Source organism: Mustela nivalis (genome assembly GCF_964662115.1).
Source record: "Mustela nivalis genome assembly, chromosome: 6".
Taxonomy (NCBI): domain Eukaryota; kingdom Metazoa; phylum Chordata; class Mammalia; order Carnivora; family Mustelidae; genus Mustela; species Mustela nivalis.
This window is the reverse complement of record NC_139025.1, coordinates 686,771-707,197: the sequence shown is the minus strand read 5'-3', so window position 1 is coordinate 707,197 and position 20,427 is coordinate 686,771. Positions and strand designations below refer to the sequence as shown.

Sequence of the window (20,427 nt, the reverse complement as noted above, 5' to 3'; positions counted from 1 at the left end):
GAGCACTGGGTGTTATACACAACTAATGAATAACTAAATACCACCCCTCAAATTAATAATTCACTGTATGTTAACTAGCTTGAATTTAAATAAATAAATAAAAGAAAACAAAGGGGGACAAACATCATGACATTTGCTCAGCTATGGTTTATTTTTTATAAAAGTGAAGTCACAGGAAACAAAAGCAAAGACAGACAAGTGGGACTACATCAAACTACAAAGTATGCAGAAAAATGTTGGCAGCACATGAAGGCAGCCTATGAAATGGGAGACGGTGCTCAACCAAATATTGAGAAGGAGTTAACATTCAAAATACAGAAGTAACTCCTTAACCTCAACAGAAACTATCAAAAACACATAAATAAAAATTAACAAATCACAAGATTAAAAAATTCGGGCAAGGATGGGGCATCTGAATGACTCAGTAGATTATGAGTCCAACTTTTGATATCTGATCAGGTAATGACAAAGGTCCTGGGATTGCGCCCTGTCACAGGCTCTGTGTTTATTGGGAATCTATTGGACATTTTCTCTCTTCTCCATCTGCTCCTCCTTTCATGCTTTCTTTCTTTCACATATATAAATAATATATTTCAAAAAACTTGGGCCAAGGTCTTCCATATTCATTTCTCTATAGAAGATTTAAAAAATGGTGGCTTCTAGGTGACTCAGTTTATTAATTATCTGACTTCAGCTCAAATTATGACCTGGAATTGAGTCGCACATTGGGCTCTGCCATCCCCTATGAATCTGTTTCTCCCTCTCTTTCTGCACCTCTGAGCACTTGATGAAATGCTGTCTGTCCCTCATATAAAAAAAAATCTTAGGGAAAGAATACAACCAAATGTCTATCAGTGATAAACGTCACTAATCATCAGTGAAACCCAACCCTACACCAGTGAGATAGCACCCCACAACTCTTAACAAGTCTATGAAAAAAACCAAAAAAACAAAAACAAAGGACATGAGAATGGACCAAGTATTGTTGATAATGTGGAAAAGTGGAAAACAGCCAACCCTGGAATACACTTTTAAAAAAATTTTTCATAGTGTATATGGACCTCATCTTCCTTATCCATTTGTCCATTGGAGGCCATCTTGGTTCTTTCCATAGTTTGGGGACCATGGCCATTGCTGCTATAAACATGGGGGTACAGATGGCCCTTCTTTTCATGACATCTGTATCTTTGGGGTAAATACCCAGTAGTGCAACGGCAGGGACATAGAGAAGTTCTATTTTTAATTTCTTGAGGAATCTCCACACTGTTCTACAAAGAGGCTGCACCGACTTGCATTCCCAACAACAGTGGAAGAGGGTTCCCCTTTCTCCACATCCTCTCCAACACATGTTGTTTCCTGTATTGCTAATTTTGGCCATTCTAACTGGTGTAAGGTGATATCTCAATGTGGTTTTAATTTGAATCTCCCTGATGGCTAGTGATGATGAACATTTTTCCATGTGTCTGATAGCCATTTGTATGTCTTCATTGGAGAAGTGTCTCTTCATCTCTTTTGCCCATTTTTTGATATGTTTACCTGTTTCGTGTGTGTTGAGTTTGAGGAGTTCATTATAGATCCTGGATATCAACCTTTTGTCTGTACTGTCATTTGCAAATATCTTCTCCCATTCCATGGGTTGCCTCTTTGTTTTCTTGACTGTTTCCTTTGCTGTGCAGAAGCTTTTGATTTTGATGAAGTCCCAAAAGTTTACTTTTGCCAGTTCTTTAAGGTGTAGCGACAGCTGCCGTGTTCTATTTTTCCATTTTTTTGAGGGAGGCTTGGATGGCTGTGTATTTTCCCCTTAGGACCGCCTTTGCTGTGTCCCATAGGTTTTGGACCGAAGTGTCTTCATTCTCATTGGTTTCCATGAATTGTTTCAGTTCTTCTTTGATCTCCTGGTTGATCCAAGCATTCTTAAGCAAGGTGGCCTTTAGCTTCAAGGTGTTTGAGTCCCTTCTGAACTTTTCATTGTGATTGAGTTCCAGTTTCAAAGCATTGTGATCTGAGAATATGCAGGGAATCATCTCAGTCTTTTGGTATCAGTTGATTCCTGATTTGTGACCCAGTATGTGGTCTATTCTGGAGAAGGTTCCATGTGCACTTGAGAAGAATGAGTATTCTGTTGTTTTATGGTGGAATGTTCTGTATATATCTATGAGGTCCATCTGGTCCAATGTGTCATTCAATGCTCTTGTTTCTTTGTTGATTTTCTGCTTCGATGATCTGTCTATTTCTGATAGAGACGTGTTAAGATCTCCTACGACTAGTGTATTCATATCAAAATGACTCTTTATCTTGATTAACAGTTTTCTTAAGTAATTGGCTGCTACCATATTTGGAGCATAGATATTTAAAATTGTTAGATCATCTTGGTGGATAGTCCCTTTAAGGATTATGTAGTGTCCTTCTGTATCTCTGACTAAAGTCTTTAGTTTAAAATCTAATTTATCTGATATGAGAATCGCTACCCCAGCCTTCTTTTGAGGCCCATTGGCGTGAAAAATGCTTCTCCATGCCTTTACTTTCAGTCTGGGTCTATCTTTAGGTTCAAAATGGGTCTCTTGTAGACAACATATGGATGGATCTTGTCGTTTTATCCAATCTGCAAACCTGTGCCATTTTATGGGTGCATTTAGGCCATTCACTTTGAGAGTGATTATTGATAGATACGTTTTTATTGACATCGAGTTACCTTTGAAGTCTTTCTTTCTGTAGACTGTCTCTATATTTCTGTTCAAGCTATTCTTGGGATTTTTAATCTTTTATAGAATCCCCCTTAATATTTCCTGAAGTGTTGGCTTGGTGGTTGCATAGTCTTTTAAGCCTTGCCGGTCTTGGAAACTCTTTATCTCTCCATCCATTTTGAATGTCAGTCTTGCTGGATAAAGTATTCTTGGCTGCATGTTCTTCTCATTTAGTGCCTTGAATATATCTTGCCAGCCTCTTCTGGCTTGCCAGGTCTCTGTTGACAGGTCTGACTTTATTCTGATGGGCTTCCCTCTGTAAGTAAGGAGCCTCTTTGCCCTGGTGGCTTTCAAGAGATTATACCTACAATTATAATTCCTCAATTTGACTATCAGGTGTCGTGATGTTTTTTTGGAATATATAATCTTGGGTGGAGTCTGTTCAGCCTCTGGTACATGAACGCTGGTTCCATTCACGAGATTGGGAAATTTTCATGAAGGACTTGTTCCACTATATCTTCTAGACTTCTTTCTTTCTCCTCCCCTTCAGGGATTCCAATAATTCTGACGTTGGAATGTTTCATGGCATCATTTATTTCCCTGATTGTGTTTCCATATTTTATAAGCTGCTTGCCCAGGCTTCCTCCTGATCCTTTCTCTCTATCTGTTTGTCCTCCAGATCACTAATTCTATCTTCTGTCTCAGTTACCCTAGCTTTGAGAGAGTTTAGATTAGATTGGAACTCATTGAGACATTGTGAACCTCTTCCCTGGTAGCTTTAAGCCCCGCGCTAACATTGTGAACATCATCTCTCTTTATTTCAGCTTGGCCCTAATCAATTCCGTTTGGTCATCCATGGCTTTCTCCAACCTAGCTATTGCCTGGATAATTGTTAGCCTTAATTCTCTTTCTGAAATATTGTCTATGTTGATAGCCATTAGCTCTGTTGCAGAAGATCCATCCTCTGTATTTTTCTTCTGTTGGGCATTCCTCCTCTCAGTCATTTTGGTGTGAGATGACTGAACAGATGTAGCTGGATGTATTAATCGTGTGCAGTCAAGGTGCACCCTGTCCTGCAGGGAGGATGCTGTCCTGGCTCATGGAGTATTTACTGCAGTGTTTCTACTCCAATATTACATGGCAAAGGGAAGCAGGACATGTCACCCCACATGTGCCTCTGGAATTAAAGTACTTGAGATGGCCCATGCACCCTTTCAGGTTCCCATCATCCTGAACCTGAAGATAAGTGTCAAATGGGAAAGGCTCCCTCTCTGTACCAGAAAGAGAGAGATGTCCTTAGCACCAGATTAGGACTTTAAGAGCCCAGATGCTTTACAAACAAACCTTATATCTTTACTAATTTATTTCCACAAACCATGCTTCTTTTTATTATCATTCTTCACAAATTTACTGTTGATCTTTCCAAAGGTTTCAGAGTTTTCTGCTTTGCTCACATCTTTGTGTCTTACATTTGTGTGACTCTTATTGCTCTGCTAAGTATTTACACCAAAGATACAGATGTAGCGAAAAGAAGGGGTATCTGTACCCCAACGTTCATAACAGCAATGTCCAGAGTGGAACGAGATAAGATGTATGGATAAAGAAGATGTGGTCCATGTATACAATGGGATATTACTTAACCATCAGAAAGTATGAATTCCCAACTTTTGTATCAATGGGGACGGGACTGGAGGAGATTATACTGTGTGAAATAAGTCAAGCAGAGAAAGTCAGTTATTGTATGGTTTAACTCACTTTTAGAATATCATGAATGTTATGGTGGACATTAGGAGAAAGAATGTACGAGTGAAGGGAGCGCAGATCAGAAATGGAGATGAATCATGAGAATTGTGGACTCCAGGAAACAATCTGAGGGTTTTAGAGGGTAGGGGTTAGGGGAATGGCTCAGGATGATGGACAGGAAGGAGGCCATGTATTGCATGGAACCCTGGGTGTTATATGTAAACAATGAGTGTTGGAACACTGCATCAAAACTAATGATGTGCTGCATAGTGACTAACATAACATAGTAAAAAACTGAAAGGAAATTAAAAAAATACACAAAGATAAACTCAAAATGGATAAAAGACCTCAACATGAGACAGGAATCCATCAGAATCCTAGAGGAGAACATAGGTAGTTATCTCTTAGATATCAGCCACAGCAACTTCTTTCAAGATATATCTCCAAAGGCAAAGGAAACAAAAGAGAAAATGAACTTTTGGGACTTCATCAAAATCAAAAGCTTCTGCACAGCCAAGGAAACATTCAAGAAAACAAAGAGGCAATGAACGGAGGGGAGAAGATATTTGCAAATGCCAGTACAGACAAAAGGTTGATATCCAGGATCTTTAAAGAGCTCCTCAAAATCAACATACACAAAACAGACAATCAATTGGAAGGGGAGGTGAACCATGAGAGACTATGGACTCTGAAAAACAATCTGAGGGTTTTGAAGGGGCTCGGGGTGGGAGGTCGAGGTACCAGGTGGTGGGTATTATGGAGGGCACGGATTGCATGGAGCTCTGGGTGTGGTGAAAAAATAATGAATACTTTATGCCGAAAATAAATAAAAAATAAATTTTAAAAAATGGGCAGAAAATATGAACAGACACTTCTTCAATGAAGACATGCAAATGGCCATCAGACAAATGAAAAAATGTTCATCATCACTAGCCATCAGGGAGATTCAAATTAAAACCACATTGATATATCACCTTACACCAGTTAGAATGGCCAAAATTAACAAGACAGGAAACAACATGTGTTGGAGAGGATGTGGAGAAAGGGGAACCCTCTTCCACTGTTGGTGGGAATGCAGGTTGGTGCAGCCTCTTTGTAGAACAGTGTGGAGATTCCTCAAGAAATTAAAAATAGAGCTTCCCTATGACCCTGCCATTGCACTACTGGGTATTTACCCCAAAGATACAGATGTAGTGAAGGAAGAGCCATCTGTACCCCAATGTTTATAGCAGCAATGGCCACGGTCGCCAAACTGTGGAAAGAACCAAGATGACCTTCAAAGGACGAATGGATAAGGAAGATGTGGTCCATATACACTATGGAGTATTGTGCCTCCATCAGAAAGGACGATACCCAACTTTTGTAGCAACATGGACGGGATTGGAAGAGATGATGCTGAGTGAAATAAATCACGCAAAGAGAGTCAATTATGATATGGTTTCACTTATTTGTGGAGCATAACAAATAGCATGGAGGACAAAGGGAGATGGAAAGGAGATGGGAGTTGAGGGAAATTGAAAGGGGAGGTGAACCATGAGAGACTGTGGACTCTGAAAAACATTCTGAGGGTTTTGAAGGGTCGGGGGTGGGAGGTTGGGGAAACCAGGTGGTGGGTATTATGGAGGGCATGGATTGTATGGAGCACTGGGTTTGGTGCTAAAACAATGAATACTGTTACGCTGAATAGAAATAAAAACTTAAAAAATTTTTAAAAAGTTTGTTTCTTGTTTTCTCTCTTTCTTCCCCCCTTCTCTTTCATTTTGTTTCTAAAATTCAACATATGAGTGAAATTATATAATATTTGTCTCACTGACTAATACACATAGCGTTAAACTCTCCAGCTCCATCCCAGTCATTAGAAATGTCAAGATTTCATTCTTTTGTATGAGTGATTAACGTTTCACTGTCTCTACATATACCACCTCTTCTTTATCATTCATCAATGAGTGCACACGTGGGCTGTTTCCATACTTTGGCTATTATAAATAATGCTGCTGTGAATATAAGGGTGTGAGGTTCTCTGTGAACTAGTCTTTTTGTACTCTTTGGGTAAATATCCAGTCGTGTGATTGCTGGATCATAGTGTAGTTCTACTTTTACATATTTGGGGAATCTACACACTGTTTTACATAGTGGCTGCACCCTTCACCCTCCAAATCTCCTAACCAGGGAATTCTTCAGGGCCTCAGTTCTAAGGAGGTGGTATCAGTTTTCATTTAACAAGCCCAGCAGAGCACACCTACTTAAAAGTCCCCAGTTTCTGTCCAAGGACTGAACACAGACCACTGCGGGTTAGAAGGGGCTCTGTAGACAACTGGCCTGAAGGCAATTCCTGCTAAAACAGAACAGCAGAGAACAAACACTACACAGTACACACCAGAGATCTCTCTGAATCGCCAAACCCTCAACATAACTGCGTTTTGTAGTACACCAAAGAAGGAAAGGACTGGAAGAGATTATGCTGAGTGAAATAACGCAAGCAGAGGGAGTCAATTATCATATGGTTTTATTTATTTGTGGAGCATAACAAATAGCATGGAGGACAAGGGGAGTTAGAGAGGAGAAGGGAATTGGGAGAAATTGGAAGGGGAGGTGAACCATGAGAGACTATGGACTCTGAAAAACAATCTGAGGGGTTTGAAGTGGCGGGGAGGTGGAAGGTTGGGGGAACCAGGTGGTGGGTATTAGAATGGGCATGGATTGCATGGAGCACTTGGTGTGGTGCAAAAATAATGAATACTGTTATCCTGAAAACAATAATAAAAAGGAAAAAAAAAAGAAGGTAGAATCTTAGAGAATATGACAAGATGGAGGAATTCAGTTTCAGATGCAATTCTGATCAACCTCAATTTAGATTTTCTTAGATCAGTCCCTTTGACCCCACAGGGTGAACAGAAGACTTGTGTTCTGTCTCCAGACCCAGTAGTTTTCATTCCTGAAAGGATCCTGTGCATCAAGAACACTGCCATCCAGCCAAAACATTCACAATGCAGCAATGTGCACTGCACTGGGATACTGAGTGCTGCTGACCATATCCCTGCTTTTCTCGTCCTTTTGGAGCACCTCTGACTTCCTGCTCAATGTGACTGTCTCATTGCTGACAAATGCTTTCTTCTCCTTGTGACTTGTTGGGTGAGAGTATGTGTCTGGACCTCAGGTGACAAGAGTCACTTACTGCAGAATGATATACTTATTGAATAATATTCACTGGGCTTTCCACATTAAAACAGTAGTTGGGTTCATAGGATCACTGGATCAGAGAAGGAACGGAAAGAAGGTAAGATATTCTGAAATAAAGCAGCAGAATGCCATTTTGAGCCTGAATATATAAAGCACTGGGTACTTATCACACCATTTTTTGAAGCAAGAAAATATAGACTGATATCTAGTAACGAGATTGAAGCAGTGATAAAAAACCTCCCAAAAGGCAGCAGCTCTTCCTGCCCATGGGTCCTGTCCCCGTGCTTTAATAAATCACCATTTTGCACGAAAGATGTCTCAAGAGTTCTTTCTTGGTCATCAGCTCCGGACTCCAGCCCACCGAACCTCACTTAGGTTCTAGAACTTCATCATATGGTGCCCAAACGTGGCGCTGTGAGTCTTTACATTTGGACTCTGAGCTTCAGTGCCAAATTGGTGAGTACTTTCTCTCCTTTTCCTTTACTCTCATTTCAGGGCTTTTCAAGGAGTTTGGTCTTATTGGACCACTTGTATGTCAGTTGCTCAGGCTGTAATCCTCTAGCCCGTGGCTACTCTACGGGGAGGAGAGTGTCTGCCTTTTGGCTGTAAGTTAGTACCCTGGCTGGAATGGCAATAAGACCCAGAAACTTGATACCCTCTCTTTATTCCTCTTCTTACATAAAGTTGTCTCTTGGGCACGGGACAGCCACCTAAGTCACCAGGACGGCTGGCAGTCTTAAGACTCCCATGTGAGGTTTCCTCCTGATTGATCTAATGTGATCCCCTCCACATCCCTGGTCTAGCCACTTTTGGCTGCGGGACCTCCACTGGGAGCTGGCCAAAACCAGTACCCGATTGAATTGAAACTCAACCGGGGTCCTTTTCCTAGGGAAGTTGCCTGTAAGGAGCACATGTGTTGGAATGTCGCATAGATCATGATGGATTTCAGTCTTTACTGTTTCTCGTCAGTGTCTTCTACAGACTACCTAAGGCTATGAAATTGGGTAATTTCCCCTTGCCAAACTTTTCTAGTATTTCCATGGGTTAAAATGGCAAAACAGTATGCAGTCTTCAGGACAGACTGGCATGGCATGGCACAAGTATTTTGGTCCATTCACCAGGCACCCATTGGCAGCCTAGATGCGATAGGGATGGGGAGGGACACCGGCAACCCCTCCAGGGCCTTTTATGGCAGAAATACCTTCCCTAGGAAGGCAGGTTGGTGATCAATAGCGATATCTTGAGGGACGCCTCTGGTCGCTTTTAACACACTGGAACCTCTGACATATCCTGTGTGGGTTGCCACCCAGGAGTCAGGGGGGATTTGGTGATGGACCTTTACGTTTCTGGGACCATGGCCTGGGTAGGCTTCTTCAGTTCCTAAGGACTCTACCTTGGGATGCCTTTTAACCCACTGGAAATAATTTGGATTTCAAAATTTAGGAAAGGACTGAGCTCCTGTAACACTGAATGGCCTCAGTGGGATCTATCAGTTAGATCTCCTCTGCAGGAAACAGGGCAAATGGACCTAGGGCCTTCACTGATCATACCTAGGCCTTCATTGCTCTACACCAGGACCACAGACGAAGGGTTTTTTGCGGAATGTGTTTGCCCAAATGAGTCAGTTAGTAAACCCAGGTTGCTGGGCCATCTCTAGCAAAGGGGACTCTGACTTTATTTCTCTCTGTTTCTCCTAATAGATGTGGGGGCTTCTCCCTCACTCACTTCCCGTGTTAATGGCTATAACTGGAGCCAACTGGGGTTAGTCTAACTCGAGACAGAGACCGTAAGGAATATTCCCAAGCAGCTGCCGAAACTCTCTTTGTTTTGGGGAAGTTTCCCTGTGTTCTCTGGCCTGGCTTGGACTGCTTAACCCCTCCCCCCTTGCTGGAGGGAAAGCATGGTGTCTGCTCCTCTGTTGGGGCTTATCAGCTCCAAAACCAGGTATCCTTTCTCTGCCTCCTGGCAGCACTTTGTTTCTTCTGTTTCCCCCTTCTGTTTCTATACCAATGTGCATGCAGCCTGCACGACTGGCCTCTAGATCATGCACTATGGCTCCTTCTCTCTTCACTGTCAAGGAGCAAGAAGATCAGCCCCTGGACCTAACACCCCCACTCCAGATCCTCCCACTCATGTCTCAGGTAAACATTCAAAGTGGAGTGGGCCCAGGTGGAATGTAAATCAGTATTGGAACTAAGTTAAATTTGTCAGTTTAATTAAGATAGACATGTCTTTTAAGTTATCAGCAGTAAATGTGAAACTTCGAAGTTTACTAAAGGTCAAATAAGCTCTTGTTATTTGTTAAAATTTGTTAGCAAAGAAATGACTAAACTGATGGTTAATTGTCTGTCTCAAAGTTTTAATGGTTAATTGCTGAAGTAACTTTCAAAGTCTTTGGTAATCTGAAAATTTAAAGTTTTGGTTAGATGACAAATGGAATTAAATTATGGACATCTAGGTCTTACCCAAACAGGATAAAATTCTAAGTTGTTAATTACTGGATGCAGGTTTGTGCTTTTGACTTCTTAACTGCAAAGAAACTAAGAGTATTTAAATCTGTTGGTAAACATGTTTTGCACTTAACTGTTTCATAAATTTGTCATCTAAAGAATTCTGTTGTAACAGTTCACAATTAGTTAATACTTAGTCTTCACTGGAGATTAAGGTGTTCCTAAGAGTACAAAATTCTGCTTAGTGTAACTAAGACTGATGGAAATAAAGGAAGCAACTCTGTGGAAAAGTAGATGATATGCAAGAAAGATTTAAGGAATGGCAATACATTTTGTTGAGGGTAAGAGAAGGTAATTTTGTCCTAAATGAGATGGTTGTTTGGAAGGAAATGACTTGGGACAAAACCTGAATGCAAATGAAAGTTGTAGAAGGTTTGTGAAGGGAAATCTTCAGAAAAGGAATTTTAGCTATGGTCAAGATGGACTAAGATTGAAATGAATGGGTTTTGGTATAAGACTGAAATTGTCTCTGTCAGAAAGGATCAAGCCTAAGTATATTTAGGCATGTGCTTCAAAACTTTAAGATTTTAGTAAATGTTGACAAGATTTAAGTTGTAAATCTCTTTAACTCAGGCTTTTCCATGGTTTGCGAAGTTGCTCATGAAATACTACTGAACCAATGATAAACCTTGGGTTACATTTGGGAAAATGCTATAACTATTCTAGAGATTATGCATTTCTTAAAGCTTTAATGTTTTGAGAGATCATTGCTTGATATTGTATTATGGAAATGTTATGTATCACAGAAATAACCTGATATCCTTGCCAGCTAAATTGTAAATCATTATCCATTCTGAGTTTTTGTCATTTATAATTGTTTTAATTCTCTTGTAAAATGAGTTTTATCTTAAAGGAGATTTATATAAGGACTTTCAGGACAAATACAGATATTTGATATACTTGAAAATCCTAAAACTGAAATGGGTAAGAATTTCCAAAACTAACTAAAACTGTATTCATCAGATTTAGTAACATGGGACTAAATAAACTAAAAGATTATAGTGTTGTGTCTCTTAATGTTTTGTCTTATTTTAGACATTGCTGTTTCTTTAATGTTTGCTCTTCCAGACTAGGGATACTTTTTCTTAAGTTATATGTAACTTACAGAGAGGTAAAAGTATTGATTTGTAAACAAATCAAGACATTCAACTTTTCTTTCTATCTGAACCTTCTGAAACCAAAAGGTCTCAGTAAGCATTCTTTCTTCCTTGGCAATCAGTCATTTGCATAAGTTCAATAAGAATCTGTTCTCCTTGTAGCAGGACAGCATTGGAAACTGGTTATTTTACCAAGGCTTTGACTGGAATGTCATATTTGAGAAAGACATGCATAGACTCAGATATGACCAGACAGCTTTAAGGAACTAAGGTTGACTTTATAAAACCTGGAGCCATAAAGCCCCTTGGGACTATTGGCCTGATACCTTGCTTACAGAGTTCCCAGCAGCCTCACCAGGTGAGTAAAGAATGTCACTTCCTGGCAGGATACTTTGGGAACCTCAGAGAGAAGAACTCCCCCAAATTGACAGGTATTTCAGGCATGCCTGATGGCAAATACGTGGCTTGGCTTCTGTCTCAGAGAGGCTACTGAAAGTTCAACCTAGAGATTCCTTATAAGAAGTTCCAGCAAAGCAGATTCTAAAAGATCTATATGATCACACTCACTGTTCTTGCTGAGCTTATGTAAATAATAAGCCAAGTTTCTTAAAACTGGACTTGTTTCTCAAGTGAATTAGTCCTGGTTTGGCTATCTCTGGAAATGAGGGTTATTTTAGAGAGAATAATTATGTTTTAATAACACACCTTTATGGATGTTAAATTCTAGATTTGATGGCCTTTAAATGTTTGTTTACCTAAGCTAAACAATTTGAGGTAAAATTCAGAGAAGTTGCACAATAGCTTCTTTAGTCAATCTTATTATTTTGTTAGGAATATTAGTAGAACTCTATGGCACAGGATTAAACAACTAGAAAATGGGATTGATTCCCCTACAATTGTATAACTTAACTATCACCTTGTGTGTGGCTGGAATAATGAAACTGCCTAAAAGCCAGCATACTGCACTCCATAGGATTAACTATGGACTTGAGATAATGGATGACCCCATTTTCTTTATGATTGGATTGGATGATGCATGGGGAACTCCCCTTATCTCTTGACAAGTTTTCTCTCACTTGCCAGTGATCCTCCGTAATCAGGATATTGTTAAGGCTGGACCACTCAAAGGGCTTCTTAATGGTTTCATCCCTTAGTCATACTTATCCTAGAATCCAACTCTGTTGAGGTCCAATTGCAAACAGATGCTTTAGCTAAGCATAAAACAGTCCTCATAAAAGAGCCTCAAAGCTCACTATGGGACAGTCCCTGACTGTAATGACTTCATATCAGGTCCAGATTTGTCTTAGAAGCCAAAGGCCACCAATGGATGATGGAGGCCAACTTATTAAATACTGGGCCATACTTACAGATATGCCAGAAATAACACTTGAAACTTGTCAAACTTTAAACCTAGTTACCTGTATGCCTGAACCTGATCACTGTACTTTCTCTGTAGAGCAAAAGTGTTCAGAGGTTATTGATCTTGCCTACTCATTTGGCCAGATTTAAGATGCCCCTGTTAAGGGGAGCCTGGGTGGCTCAGTGAGTTAAAGCCTCTGCCTTTGGCTCAGGTCATGGTCCCAGGGTCCTGGGATCTAGCCACGGATCGGGCTCTCTGCTCTGCAGGGATCCTGCTTCCTCCCCCCCCCCCTTTCTCTGCTGCCTCTCTGCCTACTTGTGATTTCTCTCTCTCTGTCAAATAAATAAAATCTTAAAAAAAAAGATGCACCTGTTAAAAATACAAATGACAGTTGGTTTACTGATAACCATGGTTTTCATAGAAAGAATAAGAAAAGCTAGGTATGACATAGTGCTCACTAGCACTTTGCAATTGCCAAAGCCTAAAAATAAACATTAACACTGACTCCAAATATGCCTTCCTGGTACTACATGCCCATGGAGCTATTTGGAAGGAAAGGGGATTGCTGTCAAGCCATAACTCCCCAATCCAATATGGGCCTAAGTTACAAAACCCTCTTTAAAGGATGGTACATATCAAATCTGGGATACATATCTGTGGCTCACACCCACTATTGGACAACTCAGTCAAAAGGCAGTTTTATGCTGGGAACAAAAGAACCATACGTATGATACTTAGGAAAATAACACAGGAAATCTAGGATGGCTATCATTAGAAATGTGTTCCCAAGTAATAGTACTCCAGGCTACTGACTGGTTTGCTACTGCCTGGGCAAGGCGACCTGGCATCAGATGACCAGCTCCAAATGGAACCCACTGGATATGTGGAACTAACCTGTGGCCCTGTCTTCCACCAGGGTGGATAGGTCACTGTACTTCAGGATTTGCCTGTATTCATGGGCGCATTACTAAAACCATCACCACCCCAACTAATCTCCCCAATTTAAAGCAAAGATGGACACGATCTGTTTTTAAATGGTATGATCACTTAACATCCATTTTTGTTCCATCTGTGGGACTAGAGGATGTCATGTGGCATGTAGAAGCCCTTAATAAATATACTACAAAGGCACTCAATGATTCACTAAATAGCGTCTCCCTACTTAATACTGAAGTCTCACAGATACACAAGGCAGTCCTACAAAATAGGATGGCCTTAGATGTCCTGACAGCAGCACAGGGTGGCACATGCACAATTATCAAAGCAGAATGTTGTGTGTACATCCCAGGCTATCACAAGAATGTCACAGGACTAATGTTCTACAAGATCCTTCTCTCTCTCTCAGTTAATGGTTAAGTTCCTGGTTTGAAGGAGGACTATGGCCAACAATTGGAAATATCCTTTTTGGGCTTCTCATTTTTATTGCCTTATTAATCTTAATATGTTGCTTTGTTCAATGTTTCTCTACTTGGTGCCAAGACTCCATTGCTGCAATGACTTCACAGTGACAAATGATCCTGACCAGGCACAGAGACACTTCTTCTCTGTCAGCGCTGGAATCAGCTGCCTCCACCTTTAGTAACTCCCCTATATGTTCCTCTACTGATCAATGTTGACCCAAGTAGGTAGAGACAGCTCTATGCCCCAATTCAGAAGGAAGAAGTTACTGAAGATGAGACCTTCCACTTTCAACCACCTTAAATATTTAAGGGTCAAAATTTTTCAGGGGGGAATGATGAAGGAGCAGGAGGCTGGCTGAGGACAAAACAAAAGCTGGCACCTTGCACCCCTTCTCCATCAGCTCCCCTAGGTAATATGTGTAAAATTCCTCAGGCACCCCTGACTGCCATAAATGAGAAACAAATAGTTAACTTGCAGAGATCACAATTCTGCAAGACAGGAATCTCCCAACTATCTTGATGTTAATGGCTTGCTAAAAGACAACTTTGGTCTCCCAGAACCTCCTAGACCCACTTTAGCATATGAAAACTCCCTTGAAACTTGAAAGCTTCCTTTCCCTCATCTTCCCCCAATCTCAGGGTACATAATCTGCCATCCCTCACAACCCAGAGCAGTAGCTCTTCCTGCCCACAGGTCCTGTCCCCTTGCTTTAATAAACCACCATTTTGCACCAAAAACAAACAAACAAACAAACAAACAAAAAAACACCTCCCCCAAAACAAGAACCCAGAACCTGATGGATTCCCTGGGGAATTCTACCAAACTTTCAAAGAAGAAATAACACCTATTCTCCTGAAGCTCTTTCAAAAAATTGAAGCAGAAGGAAAACTTCCTGACTCTTTTTATGAAGCCAGCATTACACTGATCCCCAAACCAGGCAAAGACCACACCAAAAAGGAGAATTTCAGACAAATATCCCTGATGAATATGGATGCTAAGATTCTCAACAAGATCCTAGCAAACAGGATCCAACAACACATTAAAAAGATTATCCACCATAATCAGGTGGGATTCATCCCTGGGCTACAAGGATGGTTCAACATTCACAAATAAATCAATCAAAGTGATACAACAAATTAATATAAGAAGAGAGAAGAACCACATGGTCCTCTCAATTAATGCAGAAAAATCATTTGACAAAATCCAGCATCCGTTCCTGATGAAAGGCTTCAAAGTATAAGGATAGAGGGAACATTCCTGAACTTCATTAAATCTATCTATGAAAGACCCACAGCAAATATCGTCCTCAATGTGAAAAAGCTTTCAGCCTTCCCGTTGAGATCAGAAACACAACAAGGATGCCCACTCTCACCACTCTTGTTCAACATAGTATTAGAAGTCCTAGCAACAATGGATAAGGAAAATGTGGTCCATATACACTATGGAGTATTATGCCCCCATCAGAAAGGATAAATATGTAACTTTTGTAGCAACATGGAAGGGGCTGGAAGAGATTATGCTGAGTGAAATAAGTCAAGCAGAGAGAGTCAATTATCATATGGTTTCACTTATTTGTGGAGCATAACAAATAGCATGGAGGACATGGGGAGTTAGAGAGGAGAAGGGAGTTGAGGGAAATTGGAAGGGGAGGTGAACCATGAGAGACTATGGACTCTGAACAACAATCTAAGGGGTTTGAAGTGGCGAGTGGGTGGGAGGTTGGGGTACCAGGTGGTGGTTATTATAGAAGGCACGGATGGCATGGAGCACTGGGTGTGGTGCAAAAATAATGAATACTGTTTTTCTGAGAATAAATAAATTAATTTAATAAAAAAAAAGAAATTAGAACAGTGTCTGGTACATACTCAACACCCAATGGAAAAAAAAAAAAAAAAAGGACTCCTAGCAACAGCAATCAGACAACAAAGAGAAATAAAAGGCATCCAAATTGGTAATGAAGAAGTCAAACTCTCTCTCTTCACAGATGACATGATCCTTTATATGGAAAACTTAAAAGACTCCACACCCAAACTACTAGAACTCATATAACAATTCAACAACGTGGCAGGATACAAAGTCAATGTACAGAAATCAGTTTCTTTCTTATACACTAATAAGGAAAATACAGAAAAAGAAATTAGAGAATCTATTCCATTTACTATAGCACCAAGAACCATAAGATACCTTGGAATAAACCTAACCAAAGAGGTAAAGGGTCTGTACTCAAGGAACTACAGAACACTCATGAAAGAAATTGAAGAAGACACAAAAAGGTGGAAGACCATTCCATGCTCTTGGATCAGAAGAATAAACATTGTTAAAATGACTATATTGCCTAGAGCAATCTATACTTTTAATGCCATTCCGATAAAAATTCCACTGTTATTCTTCAGAGAGCTGGAGCAAATAATCCAAAAATTTGTATGGAATTAGAAGAGACCCCGAATCGCTAAGGAAATGTTGAAAAATAAAAATAAAGCTGGGGGCATCACGTTACCTGATTTCAAGCTTTACTACAAAGCTGTGATCGCCAAGACAGCATGGTACTGGCATAAAAACTGACACATAGACCAGTGGAACAGAGTAGAGACCCAAGATATGGACCCTCAACTCGATGGTCAATTAATCTTTGACAAAACAGGAAAAAATATACAGTGGAAAAAAGACAGTCTCTTCAATAAATGGTGCTGGGAAAACTGGGCCGCTATACGTAGAAGAATGAAACTCGACCATTCTCTTACACCGCACACAAAGATAAACTGAAAATGGATAAAAGACCTCAATGTGAGACAGGAATCCATTAGAATCCTACAGGAGAACATAGGCAGTAATCTCTTCAATATCAGTCACGGCAACTTCTTTCAAGAGATGTCTCCAAAGACAAAGGAAACAAAAGCAAAAATAAACTTTTGGGACTTCATCAAAATCAAAAGTTTCTGCACAGCCAAGGAAACAGTCAAGAAAACAAAGAGCAACCCACAGAATGGGAGAAGATATTTGCAAATAACAGTACAGACAAAAGGTTGATATCCAGGATCTATACAGAACTCCTCAAACTCAACACACACAAAACAGACAATCCTATCAAAAATTGGGCAGAAGATATGAACAGACACTTCTCCCATCAAGACATACAAATGGCTATCAGACATATGAAAAAATGTTCATCATCACTAGCCATCAGGGAGATTCAAATTAAAAACACATTGAGATATCACCTTACACCAGCTAGAATGGCCAAAATTAACAAGACAGGAAACAACATGTGTTGAGGGGATGTGGAGAAAGGGGAACCCTCTTCCACTGTTGGTGGGAATGCAGGTTGGTGCAGCCTCTTTGTAGAACAGTGTGGAGATTCCTCAATAAATTAAAAATAGAACTTCCTTATTACCCTGTAATTGCACTCCTGGGTATTTACCCCAAAGATACAGATGTAGTGAAAAGAAGGGCCACCTGTACCCCAATTTTTATAGCAGCAATGGCCACAGTCACCAAACTATGGAAAGAACCAAGGTGCCCTTCAATGGACGAATGGATAAGGAAGATGTGGTCCATATACACTATGGAGTATTATGCCTCCACCAGAAAGGATGAATACCCAACTTTTGTAGCAACATGGACGGGACTGGAAGAGATGATGCTGAGTGAAATAAGTCAAGCAGAGAGAGTCAATTATCATATGGTTTCACTTATTTGTGGAGCATAACAAAATAGCATGGAGGACATGGGGAGTTAGAGAGGAGAAGGGAGTTGGGGCAAATTGGAAGGGGAGGTGAACCATGAGAGACTAAGGACTCTGAAAAAGAATCTGAGGGTTTTGAAGGGGTAGGGGTTTGGAGGTCGGGGTACCAGGTTATGGGTATTATGGAGGGCACGGATTGCTTTGGGCACTGGGTGTGGTGCAAAAATAATTAATTGTTATGCTGAAAATCAATAAAAAATGAATTAAAAATTTTTTTTATAAATATTTCCTTTTTTTTTTTATTTAACAGAGAGAGTGGGAGAGAGAGGAGAGAGAGAGAGAGAGATCACAAGTAGGCAGAGAGGAAGGCAGAGAGAGAGGGGGAAGCAGGCCCCCAGCTGAGCAGAGAGTCCAATGCAGGGCCTGATCCCAGGACCCCCATGACCATGACCAGAGGCAAAGGCAGAGGCCCAACCCACCAAGCCACCCAGACAGAGAGGGAGGACAATGTTCAGTAATACAGCGTCAATGCACAAGTCATTTTCATAGACTGTGTAAACAGACATGTTCTTGAGCTATGTGCAATGAGTCTACATTCCCTGAGCAATAGTCTATGGATATGGCACCTTGATATGCCCAGCTGGCCCTGTGAGACACAGCAGACCACAAGTCTAACCCTCCCTCCTCATCAGCCCATGACTGAATAGGGGTGCTCTTTAGGTGTTGTGGAGGGTGCCCTGAGGAGTCACTGGCTGGCTTCATGTTCACCCCCAACCTCACCCCACACCTACACTGGAGATGGTCCCCTTTCTTGTCAAGTCCTCGAGAATTACTCCAATAATATTTATTATCACTAGGCAAAATGACATGCAGACACTGGACATTTCTGGAATAGTACCAGTGATACATATGAACATCCACACTGGACAATCTAAGCTCCACAAATTTGTGAAAATTAGGAAATTTGAATTTCAATAAACGTGATTATTATCAGTTTTGTAGTGTTGCTGTGGCATGATCTTATCCACCTGCAGTGATTCCCTCATGCAACAGAGTCCCACACAGTTTTGACAAAGTTGGAGAGGTATGGTCATTCCCACCTAGGGCTGAATGGGAAGAGAGGGCAAGGTGAAAAGTAGCCAATGGCTCCCCAGATTCTCTTAGCAAGGAGCATTCCAGTGAAAGCAGGCATATACTCTCATTGGCACAGATACTGAAAAAGGAAAATTGACCCACGATGCAGAGCCATAGACCCAGTGTAGAGTTCTCTACTACAGAGAATCTCAGGCCTCAGAAACTAATTGTTTCCCAGTTGTTCATAGAAACAACGGTTAATTCCTTTAGTCCCTCTATGTGATCCGTGCAATGGGAGTGTCTCCAACTGATGTTCCTTGTAGGCTGAACCAGACATTTTGGAAAGATATAATGTATTTTTGAGTATCGTGGGTCCCCAGGTTAAGAGGAGAATTTCCCAGGATGGATTTTCACTCAGAGTGCTGCCTGTATGTGTTTTAGATGATGAGATGTGGGGATTTGGGGTGATGAAACTTAGAAGATGTTGGACTGGAGTTTATGCATTTCTAGAGTGAGGCTTTGGGGGCTGTAGGGATGTGTTAAATGTATGGGTATATGGGATGGATGTGGAGCTTGGAGTCCTGAGGGTCGACTGTGGTGGCTTGATAATGACTAGAAATTGTGAGGGTTCTCTTATAAGATGAATGAGACTTTGCCTTATTTCATTAACATAGACACCTTTAGATTCAAATATTTCCCTGATAATAGATACCCCTGTGATGAGCAGAGCACACTATATAATCTTGTCCAATCACTGTGTCATCCTCCAGAAACATGTAACACTGTCTGTCAACTATACTTAAGTAAAATAGCAGAACCTCTTTTCAGGAGAATCTGGGTGGTTCCTAATGTCATGTCAAGTGCTCTTTTGAAAGGCAACAGAGGAAGGCTAGGCCCCAGTAGAAGAGTTGAGTCATGTGACCATAGATAATCAATGGTCTTCTTGCTGGTAGGTTGGAGTAAGGAGTCACGAGTCTGAAAATACAAGGGGTGAAACTTTGCAAACCCAGAGGAATAGACTCAACCCCAGAGCTCCTGCAGGGGTGTATCTCTCCCAGCACTGAGTGTAGCCTAGTGGATTTGATTTCTTATAGATCTCCAGGCAGTAGGTCATCAAACGTGTGTAGGCCTGAGCCCTGTGTGTGGTACCAGGATCCAGTGATCACAGGAAATACTGCAGGGCAGGTAGCGAGTCTTACAAACATCTCCTGCAGCTCCTGTTCTGCATAACTACCACAGGGACAGGGACTCTTTCAGGCAGCAGTCCTTGGGGAGGAGCCTCTGCACTCAGCACTGAAAGGTGGACTGCAAGGATGAGGAGCTGCTGTAGAGTGAGCTTGAACTTGGCACATCTGTCAGACCGTGACTTGTGGCCATGAGTTCATGAGTCTCCTACCAGAATGTACTGTGTGTGATGCTCAATGGAGTTGGGGTATAGACATTCATCCATAGAAATCCCTCCATTTCATATCATTTCTTTTCACCAAGCACATGACCATATTTCAAAATAGAGGAAGAAGTTCAGAACTTGTTAAGGACTGAGCTACATTCCTGTACTCTGCAGCTTGCCTTCTTCCAAACTTCCCAAATGATGCTTTGACAGACATTCCCTCCATCCACATAGAGGTTGCAAATATCCCTCTGAAAAAACTAATAAAGAAAAAATTTAGATGCAAAATATTAAGCCTTATCTTTC

The 20,427-nt window shown here is 40.9% G+C and overlaps 1 protein-coding gene across 1 annotated transcript in view; it reads right to left on the bottom strand.

The window, feature by feature from the left end:
• LOC309867990 (uncharacterized protein) overlaps positions 1-20,427 on the bottom strand; it is a 368,605-nt gene that overhangs the window by 279,482 nt on the left and 68,696 nt on the right. The window lies entirely within an intron of this gene.